The 15,610-nt window shown below is 38.5% G+C and overlaps 1 protein-coding gene across 1 annotated transcript in view; it reads left to right on the forward strand.

The window, feature by feature from the left end:
* LOC124775948 (mitochondrial uncoupling protein 4) overlaps nt 1-15,610 on the forward strand; it is a 408,284-nt gene that overhangs the window by 366,494 nt on the left and 26,180 nt on the right. The gene's annotated exons all lie outside the window — the stretch shown is intronic.

The following is a 15,610-nucleotide window of genomic DNA, read 5'->3' on the forward strand; positions in this document are numbered from 1 at the left end:
GACAGTAGGTGCAAATTCTATAAGAAAAATTAAAAACAATAGTCAGACATGTATGAACAAAAGTACATTAGTAATTCACATGTTTGATTTGAGGGCTGATAGTGAAAGGGTGACAGGGTGAAGCATATTGGGACACTCACAGACCAGTACAGATGAGAGCCAATAACATGCAAAATTGTTGATTCTAACATAATAAAGAAGCAATCGAGGTTCTTTAACAATGCAGGTAAACCAAAATAGGAAGAGGGAAGAGAGGATACATCAGGTATGGTGAGGAATATATTTATTGACTTATGGTGCCACTGTGATAACAAAAACTACAAAATAATGAAACATCTAAAATTGTTAAGTAGTTCATGCATTGACAAATGTCATTAAAAGAGGCTGACATTATTAAGCCTATAATGAAAGTATAGAAGGGGCCACACACTGTGGTTTTGTTAGGTAATGAATCACATGTATGTAGGTTAAAAGTTAAAATATTTCAGTGTCAGGATAGGAGGTGTTGTAGACTAAAATGCACCAAAAAACTGGAATAGGCATGAATTTAATAATGACTTTATGAAATGTATAAGTGATTCTAATTTCTGGTTTGATTCAGAGTTCAGTAAGACAAGGCTTAGTACAATGAGTCCAAAGTAGTCTAAGCTTCAATGCCAAATTAAATTATTTAAAGTCGACTTATATTCTTTCAGTCTTAAAGTGTTCAAAACAGTTATGAAATTTCAGCCCTTCTAAGGAGTGTTGTTCTACCAGAGGGAGCTTTCTCACATCATTTGACACAACCAACCTGTGTACCAATATTCCTACTGAAGAAACACTATCGATCTTGGTTGAGACTTCGGAATTTATTGAGCTTATGCAGCTGACCCTGTCTTAAGTTCTGTGCAAGATGACCTTGCCAGCCCAGGAATAGTTAGGATTTAGTTTAAGAAAAAACTTGTTTAAACAATCTTAGCTAAGACTTCACTCTCTGTGTGTAGCTTTCAATCTGTGCCTGCATTCAAGCCTACCTGCCTTTCAGGAGAGAGCTGATTTTAAGTTGCTGAATCCAACATCATGTCACTTTTTTGTTGTCTCTTCTGAATAAACTGGTGGTTCCATGTCACTCTTCAGTCAAAAGGTAGTGTAGAGGTGGGTCACGTGTTCAGTCATTGGAGGGTCCTGGGGCACAGTAGTTGATTCGCTATCTGTAATCCATGTGTCATTCAGAGGAGACTCTCCATTGTGATCTAGCTGCCACAGAGAGCGGACAGCTGGTTCTGTCTAGCTCTGTTTCTCTGCTCATCAGCACCAGATACCAACATATGAACTGCCAGCTCCCTGTTCCTTTATTATGGCCCAACTCCTAGAAAAACAGCTATCCTTCACCTCTGCCCCCACAGTGAGACCCCATGTGCACTACACTGTCAGAATACAATCAAAAGTTTGTTTTGATTCTCTCTTTCGTTTCAAGCTGGCCTCCCTTCCAACACGCTCATTCTGCTCCTGGTCTCCTGCACAGTTAAATGGCAAGATTTATCACCAGAATGGTGGTTTAGCTATGGGCTGTAGCCTCTCAGACATTTTGATAGGTATCTTTATCAATTTGTAAATGGCCCTGAGAATAAGTTTTATGAGTGCCACAAAAAAGTTAGAAAAACCTTACTATGAATTGTGGATATGTTGATCAAATTTTCATCCTTTACTGTGGCAATAAGGAAGAGATTGAAGGACTTGCATATATCCTTAATCAAATGTATGAGTAATTGAGGAGGAAGGATGCTTGAATTATCTCAGTCTGTGGATTATAAGGGAACAATCAAAACTGGTGTTGACTTTTCCATAAATTTGCAGCCAATAACGTAATTATTGGTGAAGATTCATACCAGTGTACCATTCGTAAGAGCACATATTTTTATTTCATGTTAAGGTTTATCTAAATTGCGACTTACTATGGAAGCTACTAATAAAGAAATTGAAATAATTGTTCAAGTGAGGATAGCCAATGGATTGAAGAAAAACATATCCAGAAGATGGGAGTGAACATACTTAATAGAAGTAGTGTCAAGCCTCAATAGCCAGTGACAAGTTTAAACACGTAGCCATGTTGTGCTATGGCCCATGTTGTGACAAAACTGCATAAACATTTGAAAAGAGTAGGGATGAGTAGGTTTTTGCATCCACAAAAAACTCACACTGATTTTTCCCCATAGCCCTGATGATAAAATAGATAAATTTAAACATTCACAGATCTCTAGTATTCACTGTGGTTTTTACAATAGCATCTGTCAGCCAAATGAGTTGAGATTTCACACCCAGATGGAGAGAGCACACATACAAAAATAACAGTGCTCTTGAGTGCCACTTAAAGGACAAGCACTATGTGATGCATCCTACAGATGAAAGTATGAAAAGTGTGCATTTTGAGTCTTAGTGGATGGATCTAGATATTCTTGAATAATCAAATTTATGTTCATCAATCAACATGCCATCATCCACTTACTAACAGTCACGAAGGCTCCAGTTGGCATTTATTCTTTAATATCTTTGATAAGATTTGGACAAAAATGTGTTCTCACCAATGACACACATGCTTGCTCAATTGTGTCAGTGCTCGTATGTACCATAGCTAGTGCCAACTATTTTCTGTTATGTAATCCAACTAAGAGATGATGTGATAGGCTTACATTTGGCATGAGTATCTATAACTGATCAATACCCAAGTTCATGGGATCCACCAGTTGTACAAATTTTTTGGAGATGTTTCACCTCACTATTTTGGCTAACTTTAATCATATAGGGGACTTGTCACTTTATCTGACTGGTTCTTAAATGCATTTTCATGTCTTCCTTCAGTGTTATATTTTAATTATTCATGCTTAGTAAGTCTGTTATGTTGCTAGATACTTAGGCATATATTGGTCAGCTAAATCAGCATCTAACATACCCTTTGATCCTACATGGTTTATGATACATCCCATCAAAATGAAACACCCTCCAATTTTTGGCCTCTTTGATTACTGATGTACTTTGATGCCTTTTTGAACTCTGACCAACCAGGGATTGTTTTTCATGGTAGAATGCTTTTCAAGATTTCATAAATGAATATAATTTCCCTGTACTTACCTGTTATGTTATACAAGGCTTGTTAAACATTATGACATCCATTACCGGTTTGTCTTTTGTAAACAGATTTATAAATATTTTAAGTTTATGTGTTGTATATTAACCTTTTTAATGCAATATCATTTAAGTCAATAAAGATGCTTCAGTCTATGCCTTCCATACCTCATGTATCCTAGTTTTTGGTACGTTTTATTTTGTGTCCCCTCCTACCCTGATGTTGCAATATTTTCACTTTTGCACTGTATACATGTGGTTCATTGCCTAACAAATCCACAGTATCTGTCTTCTCTACAGTTTCATTATAGGTTTAATGTTATCTGCATTTTTACTGACATTTTTTAATTGCATGTACTACGTAACAATTTTAGATATTTCATTGTTTTGTGAAGTTTGTTAGTACATAGCACCATAACTCAATAAAGATATGTCATAAAAGGCATCACAGTCACCTCCGAATTTAAAAATTATTGACTGTATGTCCATTATAAATTGGTATAACTGTGCTTCACTGCATGTTAAAAATCTAAAAATCTTCTCTCTCTCTCTCTCTCTCTCTCTCTCTCTCTCTCTCTCTGTGTGTGTGTGTGTGTGTGTGTGTGTGTGTGTGTCAGAAGATTATGATATGTGCTGAAGCACAATGATACTACTTGGTAATGGCCATACAGCCAAAATTGCAATAGTGCAAATAAATAATTTTTACACTCAAAGGTGACTGTGATGTCTTGTACAAAATTTTACATGATTATGAACCGTAATCATCAGAAATTAGTTAATAAAGATCCTTTTCCCCATTCCTGATGTCTTCCTTCCTCCCTCACCCCGTTTTTGTTTATGTGCATTTCCTAAGAACCTTAGATGATTATTTTTAGACTTGACAATGCTGTATGTTATTGGGTATCATTTGTATGAATTACAATTTGTTTATGATTCTCCCAATATGCTCCTCCCTTCATAACTTTAAATGATTCTTTGATGTCCTTTTGTTTATTTACTATTGTTTTTAATTTTTATAGGCATTTTCCTATATTATCTTTACATTTTTTCTGATACTATTTTTAATATTAATTTGTTTCTCTATTTTAAATGAATACTTTCAATGTCATTGTACCTGTACAACTATGCCACCTTGTGGCAGGCATTAGTGGTCACCTTTGGAAATGACAATATCCCATCAGTTGAGCACTGGAGTCGAGAACGTAATTTTTTAGTACAATACTATGTATTAAGACATTTTATGTGGTATGTAAACTTAGTAGTGAATGTTTTTAAATATTTTACTCTTAATTTCATGTATACAATTGTGGTTCATTTGCCAGGTGTTTTGATGATGGACTATGCACAAAACATGTTGTCAAATGTAATGTTTAACAAGTGACCTGTTGATTTTAGTGACCTAATAAAGTAATTATGTAAGATGTGCTCAGTGTCAGTACTGTAATTACATGGCTGTATGAGTAGTATCTACATTCACTGTCATAGCATTGGCCAGTTGGTGTAGTGAGTAGAATTTTCAGTTGGAATTCTTGATGTTTGGGGTTTGCTTCTGTGTGATGCGATATCTGTTTTTATTTGCTAATTTATTTATGCCCAATAATACTGTAGTGTACAATGTTCCTTAAACCATGGATATCCTACAGCTACATACGAGGTGTGTTTTTTAAGTAACTACCGTTTTGAAATTAAGAAAGACATGCTACGATATCTCAATACTTTTATTTTTACATGAAAGTCTGTACCTTAATCTACTTTTCTACATAATTTCCGTCAATATTGAGGCACCTGTCATAATGTTGTACCAGTTTTTTAATACCCTCCTCATAGAAGTCTGCCACCTGACTTGTTAACCACTGCATCACCACTGTTTTGACTTCGTCATCATCTTGAAGACGCTGACTGCCCAGATGTTTTTTCAAGTGCAGGAACAGATGGTAGTCACTTGGTGCAAGATCGGGGCTGTACGGAGGATGATCTAGAGCAGGACCGGCCAGAAATTCTGCACGCATGCGGTGCTGCTGCACGTGTGCAACTTCTGGGTCACAGCGTGCACGCCGCAGCGGTCAGCATGTTTCTACGCACAGATGTCGCTTTATCCACTTGCTGGAACACTCTGTACCGGCGCATTCTAGGGTTCTTTCCACAGCTTGCAAGTCAACCATGGGAAGGTATTTCGCTTATTAAACATTTAAAATACTGTCACAGTCTACTCATTGAGACGTCTAGTTTTAACAGTTTAACCCAGTAAAACAAGTAATACAGTTAACAACCATAGGTTTTTATTAAGGCAGCTTGACTGACTGCACGTAAATACGAAAAATGTTTTTGATCTAGTATTTAAGAAAGAGAGCACATAGCGATTTCCAATGAACCTTATTCATGATTTCAAATAACATTAAACTAATGCAAGGTTTCCTATAACCAATTCTCGGTGCCGATGGTACTGTTACCGACGACTGTGCCACTAAAGCGGAGTTATTGAACACAGTTTTCCGAAATTCCTTCACCAGGGAAGACGAATGGAATATTCCAGAATTTGAAACATGAACAGCTGCTAGCATGAGTTTCTTAGATGTAGATATATTTGGGGTTGCGAAGCATCTCAACTCGCTTGATACGGACAAGTTTTCAGGTCCAGATTGTATACCGATTAGGTTCCTTTCAGATTACGCTGATACAATAGCTCCCTACTTAGCAATCATATACAACCACTTGCTCACTGATAGATCTGTACCTACAGGTTGGAAAATTGCGCAGGTCGCACCAGTGTTTAAGATGGGTAGTAGGAGTAATCCATCTAACTACAGACCTATATCTTTGACGTCGGTTTGCAGTAAGCTTTTGGAGCATATACTGTATTCAAACATTATGAATCACCTCGAAGGGAACGATCTATTGATACGTAATCAGCATGGTTTCAGAAAACATCGTTCTTGTGCAACGCAGCTAGCTCTTTATTCGCACGAAGCAATGGCCGCTATCGACAGGTGATCTCAAGTTGATTCCATATTTCTAGATTTCGGGAAAGCTTTTGACAATGTTCCTCACAAGCGACTTCTAATCAAGCTGCGGGCCTATGGGGTATTGTCTCAGCTGTGCGACTGGATTCGTGATTTCCTGTCAGAAAGGTCACAGTTCGTAGTAATAGACGGCAAATCATTGAGTAAAACTGAAGTGATATCAGGTGTTCCCCAGGATAGCATCCTGGGACCTCTGCTGTTCCTGATCTATATAAATGACCTGGGTGACAATCTGAGCAGTTCTCTTAGGTTGTTCGCAGATGATGCTGTAATTTACCGTCTAGTAAGGTCATCCGAAGACCAGTATCAGTTGCAAAGCAATTTAGAAAAGATTGCTGTATGGTGTGGCAGGTGGCAGTTGACACTAAATAATGAAAAGTGTGAGGTGATTCACATGAGTTCCAAAAGAAATCTGTTGGAATTCGATTACTCGATAAATAGTACAATTCTCAAGGCTGTCAATTCAACTAAGTACCTGGGTGTTAAAATTACGAACAACTTCAGCTGGAAAGACCACATAGATAATATTGTGGGGAAGGCGAGCCAAAGGTTGCATTTCATTGGCAGGACACTTAGAAGATGCAACAAGTCCACTAAAGAGACAGCTTACACTACACTCGTTCGTCCTCTGTTATAATATTGCTGCGCGGTGTGGGATACTTACCAGGTGGGATTGACGGAGGACATCGAAAGGGTGCAAAAAAGGGCAGCTCATTTTGTATTATCACGTAATAGGGGAGAGAGTGTGGCAGATATGATACGCGAATTGGGATGGAAGTCATTACAGCAAAGACGTTTTTCGTCGCGGCGAGATCTATTTACGAAATTTCAGTCACCAACTTTCTCTTCCGAATGCGAAAATATTTTGTTGAGCCCAACCTACATAGGTAGGAATGATCATAAAAATAAAGTAAGAGAAATCAGAGGTCGAACAGAAAGGTTTAGGTGTTCGTTTTGCCCACGCGCTGTTCGGGATTGGAATGGTAGAGAGATAGTATGATTCTGGTTTGATGAACCCTCTGCCAAACACTTAAATGTGAATTGCAGAGTAGTCATGTAGATGTAGATGTCGACCCGAACATGGACATAACTCTCGCGGCTTCTTGGTGCAGGTGTGGAAATTCTTGTTGTGAAAAATTTTCGTAGAATTCTTTTGTACTTCGAACTGCAAGGAACTTGTCCTTCAGTCTTGTATTGTAATGTAGGTTGATCAGTTCCATCTGTAGATCATTCGGAGCCTCTTCAACTGACGACAAGAATGGTCAAGCGTAGAGGCGAATGACAGGAGACAAACTCGTAACATCTGCAAATCGTGCTCGAAATTGTTCTTTAATTTTTACAATTATTGACACGTATTCTTGAAATCTAGCACTTTCATGGACCAGTCAAAGAGTCAGGAAATGTGCAGTGTTTTCTGTCAATAGCTGGCTCTCCCAAAGCGCAAGTTTCCTTTCAAAGGCATTTACTTTTTCCAACATGTCAGAAATTAAATTATTTTCACCTTGCAAACTGACGTACAGGCTGTTCATGTGAGGCATAATGTCCACGAGAAATGCAAGGTCTGATATCCAACAAGGGTGTTCCAACATAGGGTCACTTTTTCCCTTCTCATGTAAGAATGTTACTATGACCAAACGTAAATCAAAAAATATTTTCAGCATTTTATCTCGACTGAGCCAGCGTACTTCGGTATAGTAAGGTATGTCGCCGTATGCTGCTCCTAATTCCTCCGGGAACCGCCGAAACTGGCGATGCGTAAGCCCATGTGTCTTCGGATAGTTTATAGTACACACAACAATTTGCATGACGTTTGCTAACGTTACTGATTTTTCACAAAGCGCCTCTCAATGCAGAAAGCAGTGAATTCCATACAACGTCTCGTCTGCGCGCCCTAGGTTTTGCACATTCGTGCTATGAGTCATCTCTGATGGCCTTGCATTGATGGCACTCCATCTGTGGTCACTGAGACTAACCGATTCCAGTCCATACCGACACCATCAATCGCTTGCTCGACAGCTTGGAGTAAGTCCGCACCTATAGTAGTCCCTTTCAAAGGTACTAAGTGCAGAACGTCCTCTGTTACACAAAGTGCTTTATCGACACCACGTATATATATCACAACCTGGGCTGTATCTGTAAGATCTGTTACTTCATTGAACGCAACAGAGAAAGCAACAAAGTCTTTAGCCTTATTTATTAGCTGCCTGTGCACAAAGCCGGCCATAGCACTGATACGTCTTGTCACTGTTTGTTTGGATAAGACTGATTTCTTGAAACCTGCTAACATTCATGGGGCACACAAGTTCTGCAGCATCAATCAAACACCCTTTCACAAACTCCTCTTCGGAAAAGGGTTTCCCAGATTGTGCAATGCTTAATGTGATTTTAAAACTTGCTCGCAGTGAAGATTTAGTGTAGTTGTCATTCTGGAAAATTGAAAACAGTACATTGTACAGCGTACAGTAAAACAGACGTAAATGTAACACATGAAACTAAGAGTTCAAGAAGTATCAGCTACTTTGATGTACGGTAAAATCGAGTAGATGTGTCTCATCCATTTTCTTAAGGACATTTAATTCTGCTTGCCGTTCTTCACTGTTGAGTACATTACACTCATCTTTGTGATATGTATTGTAGTGTCTTTCAATTGAAAACTTACGCTGTCTGCCTATTATTCAGCGGCACAGCAAACACTATGAGTTTTCTCCAATGGCTACAAAAAAGAATTGCAGTTCCCAGTCACTTTTAAATGATTGAGAACATAGATCTCCCGTCCTTTGCTTTTTCACAGTACCTGCCATTTCTCAGTACTTCTCTGTTAAGGTTACGGTCACCAGGGGTAAACGAGACTAAGTATGTTGCGCTCTTGCTTGTACCACATAAACAGGGAAGTGGAGCCACCGCCGTTCATTTAGGACACATGTCTAATAACAGATGTCGCTGTCGCTCGCTGTATCACGCATGCGCACATGTGCAGCACTTCCGCACGTCTGCACACTGTGCAGCATTTGGCCGGCCCTGATCTAGAGTTTCCCATCAAAAAGATGTAATTGGTGAGATTTTTGGTCTGATTCTCCACATGCGGACGGGCATTGTCTTGCAGCAAAACTATGCCCTTGCTCAACTTGCCACGTCTTTTGTTCTGAATTGAATGCTGCATATTGTGCAACGTCTTACATTAAGCTGCTGCATTGATTGTCTCATTACGAGGCAGAAATTCCACAAGCAATACTCCTTTTCGGTCCCAAAAAAACTGTGCACATGATTTTCCGGGTAGAAATTGTTTGCTTAAACTTCACTTTTCTGGGTGAATCTGCATGCCGCCATTCTATGGACTGTCGCTTTGATTATGGTGTGACGTATGCCACCCGTGTTTCATTGCCTGTAACAATTTGGCTTAAGAAATCATCATCATTGTGTGGTACCGCTCAAGGAAAGTCAATGCACTGTCTAAAGGTTTGGTTTTGTGCACATCCATCAACATTTTCAGTACCCAATGTGCACACAATTTTCGGTAATTCAAGTGCTCAGTCACAATGCCATACAAAACACTACAAGAAACATTGGAAAAGTCATCCCACAAGGAGGAAATCGTAACGCGTCTGTTTTTTCTCACCTTATTGTCCACGTCCTGCACCAAACTTTCATTAACGACCGAAGGATGCCCACTCCGTTGTTCATCATGCACATTTGTGAGGTCATCTTTAAATGCTCTCACCCACTTTCTTACCATTCCATCACTCATAAAGTTTTCTACGTAAATAGCACAGATCTCATGATGAATATTGATCACTTTTAGGCCTTTAGCACTAAGAAATCTTATAACAGCTCGTACTTCACAGTCGGTGGGACTCACGTTTATCGGAGGCATCTTAAACACTCAGTACACAACAGAAACAAGGAAGAATCAGACTGTAATGGCATCAGTGCATAGACAACAGATGTAGGTACCCAGTGCGCATGCGCAGAATGCCGACCGCAGCGCTGTGGCCGCAGTGTGGCAAAACGGTACTTATTTAAAAAACACGCCTCGTATTTTTAGTAGTGGTCATAACAATGACTGTTCAGTTAAATCAGAAACATTCATGAAGAATGCTAACTAAAATTTCAATTCTTTGACCGTAAATAACATCAAAACATATCAAAATGGACATGTTTACCATGATTTCATTCAAAGCCTACCATTCATTCACACTACATTCATTGTGAGTGGCTACATATAATATGTCAGCAATGTGCTACAATATCATAAATACACATACAGTCAGAGCATGTCTTTCACAAAACATATCTTACCTTTTGAGAAGGTGCGCTAAGTAAGACTTTCATGACCCAGCATCACTGAATTCTTTGCAATACGGCTGTGCCCATAGCTGCAAGAGCAGCTATCAGTTTTTCCACATTCATAGGCTGAGAAGAATAATTATACTACTTCCATAGGAAGAAATGTGGGGGTTGTAGTTCAGTTGAGCACAGAGACCATAACACTGAACTTTCACAACTGACTCAAAGTTTCAGCTTGTCAAGTGCATTTCAACACTCCCATACTGTTGCAAGACTAGGACCTGCAGGAGAAATTATGTAGGTTAGGGCATAATTGGTAGCATGCTGCTTGGCTAAGACAAGGGTCCAGGTTCAAATCCCAGTACGCTGAAATGTTTAACCTGTCACATACAATCAACCCATCGCATGTACTTTGCATAGAGTAAGAGACTTCATTCACAGCAACAACTACAAAGCTGTGGATAAGTCAAGCTCCTCTCTATATCGACTTTGTCGGAGCTGCTAATATCACAGAACTGTTGAGATCTTTGCAGAATTTGGAATGGAAAGTGTTGGGGGGGGGGGGGGGGGGGGTGAAGAACACCCTGTGACAAGTTGACACATTGTGCCTGTCAGCAAGATGTGGTTGGACAGTGTAATTGGTAGCATGCTGTCGACAATATCTGAATTAAAATGGTGTCCTCTATTCACTACTTAAAATTATTTCTGCACAGAATGTAGTGAAGCATGCTTGCAAACAGAAACTGTTTCTATCTTCATTCTTGTGAGTTAACAGTGCAGGTAGAAAAAGCAGCCTATTCCCTTGAGGGACTTTTGAAGAGACTTGGGTACTAAATTTAAATCTGGATTACAAGTAATGTAAATGCCAGTCATATAAATTGTTAGTATGTAGCCATTTTTTTTCTTAGAAAATAGGTTACCTCTGCGCGTTAGTGAGCTGTCAGAAATATGACTGGTAGAACATATAAATAACTAAAATATTCTGAACTGAAACAGTTACAGACAGTGCTTATGAGATGCAAAGACTAAATGTATGACAATGCTTCAACAGTTGTTGCACTGTATAGAGCCACTTGTGCAGTACTTATTCTTTTGTTTTTTAAATTAGGCTTTTCTGTTTGAATGTGAATGTGCTAAACTGAATAAAGTTGCAAACCTATGCAAATGACAAGTCAGCACTTACACATACTCTAATTATGTTTTTTTTTTTTTTTTTTTTTTGCACATTTGGAACAATTTTAATGTACAATACTTTTGATATGATTAAAAACTGATTTGGTTTGCAAAAGGAAAAGAGGAGTTGACATGAAGGTCCTAATAACGGTGCTGCACCCAACATTTGGGATTGGTTTCCAGACCTCCCTCTAATGTGTCATGGCATGAGGGACTGTGACAATATTGATGGTGATACCACTAATGGTTGGGGATATTAAATCTATTGGGCCCCATTATTGTGGTGGAATAGACTATTTTACCAGTGCTGGGTGCCATCCTCTCTCTTCCGTCTGATCATTGTCAACATTGATTTAATAACTGGCTGTTTCAGGTTACTCCCTGTATCCAGACATAAGCAGGTAACCAGCTCCCTAATGTAAAGGGAGCAACCACAGAACACATAAGAGTGAGTTCATCATATAGCACATAACACAATCTGCCGTCAGAGGCTGCTGATCCCAATAGATTGTACAGAGTGGCACAAATAAAACTGGCCTGAACTGGAATGCGAATGCGTGTGAGTAGCATTACTAACTTGTCAGTTCCTTTGCCACTTTCCAACAGCAGTAGCGTGTGATTAGTTCATATGGAAAGTAGTCGTTATAAACCATGTACTTCATTGTCATGCCTTACACCATTGAAGAACATGTGTTCATTGTTGAAGAATATGTGTGGTCTGAATTCATTAAAGTAGTTCATGACACTTTTCATGAAAAGTTTCCAGAAAGTAACATTCCTGCAAAATCAATGATTCAGAATCTAGTGAGAAAGTGGCGTTCGACTGGCAGTGTTGTTAATTGAAAGAGAAATAAGGCACCGACTGTACGTACACCTGAAGTTGTGGCAAACATGACGGCACACATTGAAAGAAGCCCCTGCAAATCAACACGATGATTATCACAGCAATATCGAATATCTCGCAGATCATGTCAACACATCCTTCAAGGCTTAAAAATGAAACCTTACTGTGTGAGCGTTGTTCAGCAAATAAAAGAAGTGGACAAGGGTAAGCGTACACATTACTGTAATTGATTGTTGGGAAACATCGCTGGGGGACAGCTTGATCCGTTCTTCCTTTTTTCGACGGATGAAGCCTGGTTTCATTTTTCGGGTTATGTTAATTCACAAAACACAAGACACTGGGCCACAGAGAATCCCCATGGCATACTTCAAAAGCTGTTACATGATTTAAAAATTGGTGTATGGTGTGCTGTATCTGGTAACAGAATTATTGGGCCATTGTTCTTCAACGAAACTGTCAACATACATGTTTACTTGCAACTCTACAATGAATTTTCGGCTCTATTAACTCCAAACGAAAAATGTTGTGCACATTTACACCAAGATGGGGGCAACTTCTCATACGTTGGATTTGTCCTTAGTTCATATACGTACAGATTTTACAGAAGAGAGGACTATTAGTAAGGGCTTGTGGCCACCCCGCTCTCCCGACTTGTCAACATGTAACTGACTTTTACTTCTGGGGATTTCTAAAGGCTAGAGTCTACCGCAACAATCCCAGAACACTTGACACATTAAAATTTTTTAACATTCCTCAAAAAGTACTGAAAAGAGTTTTCCTTAACATGCTTCGACATGCACAACTTTGCTTGGATGTTGGCGGAGAACATTTTGAACACTGACTTTAAATTTCCTTTCTAAAATATGCTTATTAAACTAATAAAAGTAAATCCATTACTTAAACTGTTAATTACATAGTTAATAACAAAACAGTACAATAAAAATGTAAGAAAGTGATGATGGACGTTGATTTTCTTCATTCATATTCCATTCAGTGCAGGGGCCGGTTTTATGTGCGCCACTATGTACTACCCACAATCAAGCCCAGTTCTCTTCATGACAGAAATGTTTTCAGAACCCAAGTGGCACTAGGTATTTCCAGCCAATCACCAAAAATTGTGACATTACAATCTGCACATGTATATCGCACTTGGGTACCCAAAAAGAATTACACCTAAGGCACTTAGCATACAAGCTTGCAAAGTTGCACCAACTAAAAAGTCTTTCACCAGTCCATGAGCCACACAAATAAATAAAAATTTAACCAAAATGATTACATTACATTTTGACAGGTTTGGTGCACGCAAACGGTATTGTAACTTGTTCGAGCTTCATATGAAATCATCATCAGGTGGTAGTAGAAGCAGCTGCAGATCTGAGTATCATTGCCATCCGATGATGACTTGTCTAAGGAGTTGAAACTGATTGTGATACCATTTCTGTGACCCAAGACTGAAAAATGTAGTAAAAGAATTTTCATTAATAAGGTGCTCACTTTATTCCCCACAGTCAGTATGCCTGATCCATGTGAAAACAGACAGTAACAGAATATTTTGCTCTAGTTGCTAAAAAGTCTGAAATGACCTTTTATTACCATACCAAATAGTCTGACTGAGAAATGATATATCAGAGCCTCTAAAGAGGGACACAAAAATGGAAGTTGTCTTTTGCCTTTGTCTTGAGTTGTTGTCTCTGGCTATCACCCTTCTACACATCTCCTTTTTGTTCGTTGTTTATTCTCAATAGCCAGTTTAGTTGATGTTCTCTCCCATCCGCTTCTATCATTTACAGATTTTATTCTTTCTTTTCTTTGCTCTTGTTTGTCCCTTTCTGTTTCCTTGTTATTGCTTACTCTTCCTCTCTTCAAACCTTTGCTATGTGTAAGCAGTTGCTTCTTTTTATATTTTTTGCATGGTTTTGCTATTCTTGTCAGATTATGAAGTCCTGTCTTTTTTCAATGTCATCTTGTGCTTTTTATTGTAAAATGAGGAACTCGAGAAAGAAGACTAGTGATTATGATAATGTGAAAAACTGCCAATTTACTAAGTGGTAAACCCAGATTCATGATTAGCTCTGAAGGAAATGTGAAACTACTGAAGACAAGAAAATCTAGCATTTTTAGCTAATAGCTTCTTCATAAAGGTAGGATGGGAGAAGGAAGGGAATTGGACAGACATTTTATGAATAAAGAAACACATTGTTCAGTTTTGAGATGGAAAGAGATTCAAGGTAAACATTAGGAGACAAATAACAATTGCTTACATTGTTTTATTTCCTTGTCTTTCCTAGTGTTCGTTGCTCATTAATAAAATTTTCCCTATTTTGTGTTGTGCTTGCAGTAAGATGATAATGCAACTGGCAGTCAGTAGAATTCAGATTTGATATTATTATTATTATTATTATTATTATTATTATTATTACTTTCTTTCAGTGCCCAACCTCAGTTTTATGTTAGCAAGTATATGTTTCCCTTATGTTGTATTATTTTTTGTTTCTTTATGATCAGAGTCTTACATATTGTGACCATCTTTGCCATTGTTGCATTCTGTCTATTTTTTCCTGCACTTTGGCATGTTTCCTGAATTTGGCTTTTGATTGATTAACCTGGTCACAGCAGCATTTGGATGCACTGTTTGGTAGCCATGTTGACTGTTGATAGTAATTTTAAATAAAAAATTTCAGTGCTGATAATATGGAGATGGTTTTGTCTGAAAGTTCATTGTCTGTACTTCTATCATAATGGCACAATTTATTATTGCCTTCACCTCAGTTTCAAGCACAAAGTTATTCCTTCCTTTTTTTCAGTTTTTGTGAATATGAATCTGCTTGAGCCAAAGTATACTGTTTAACTGTTTCTCCCAGTGATTGAAATCTTATCCTTTTCCTAATGTTCTAAGCCTTTGATTTTGTTTGTGTTAATAAATGCAGGTGAGTAGCCACTTTCTTTCATATGAATTTATAAGATAATATTTGAAACTTCATGGCAGATTAAAACTGTGTGCCAGACCAAGACTTGAACTCGGGACCAGGAGAGCTTATGTGAAGTTTGGAAGGTAGGAGATGAGGTACTGGCAGAAGTAAAGCTTTGAGGATGGGATGTGAGTCATGCTTGGCTAGCTCAGATGGTAGAGCACTTGCCCCGTGAAAGGCATAGGTCCCGAGTTCGAGTCTTGGTCCAGCACACAGTT

This window comes from Schistocerca piceifrons, chromosome 2, assembly GCF_021461385.2.
Source record: "Schistocerca piceifrons isolate TAMUIC-IGC-003096 chromosome 2, iqSchPice1.1, whole genome shotgun sequence".
NCBI lineage: Eukaryota > Metazoa > Arthropoda > Insecta > Orthoptera > Acrididae > Schistocerca > Schistocerca piceifrons.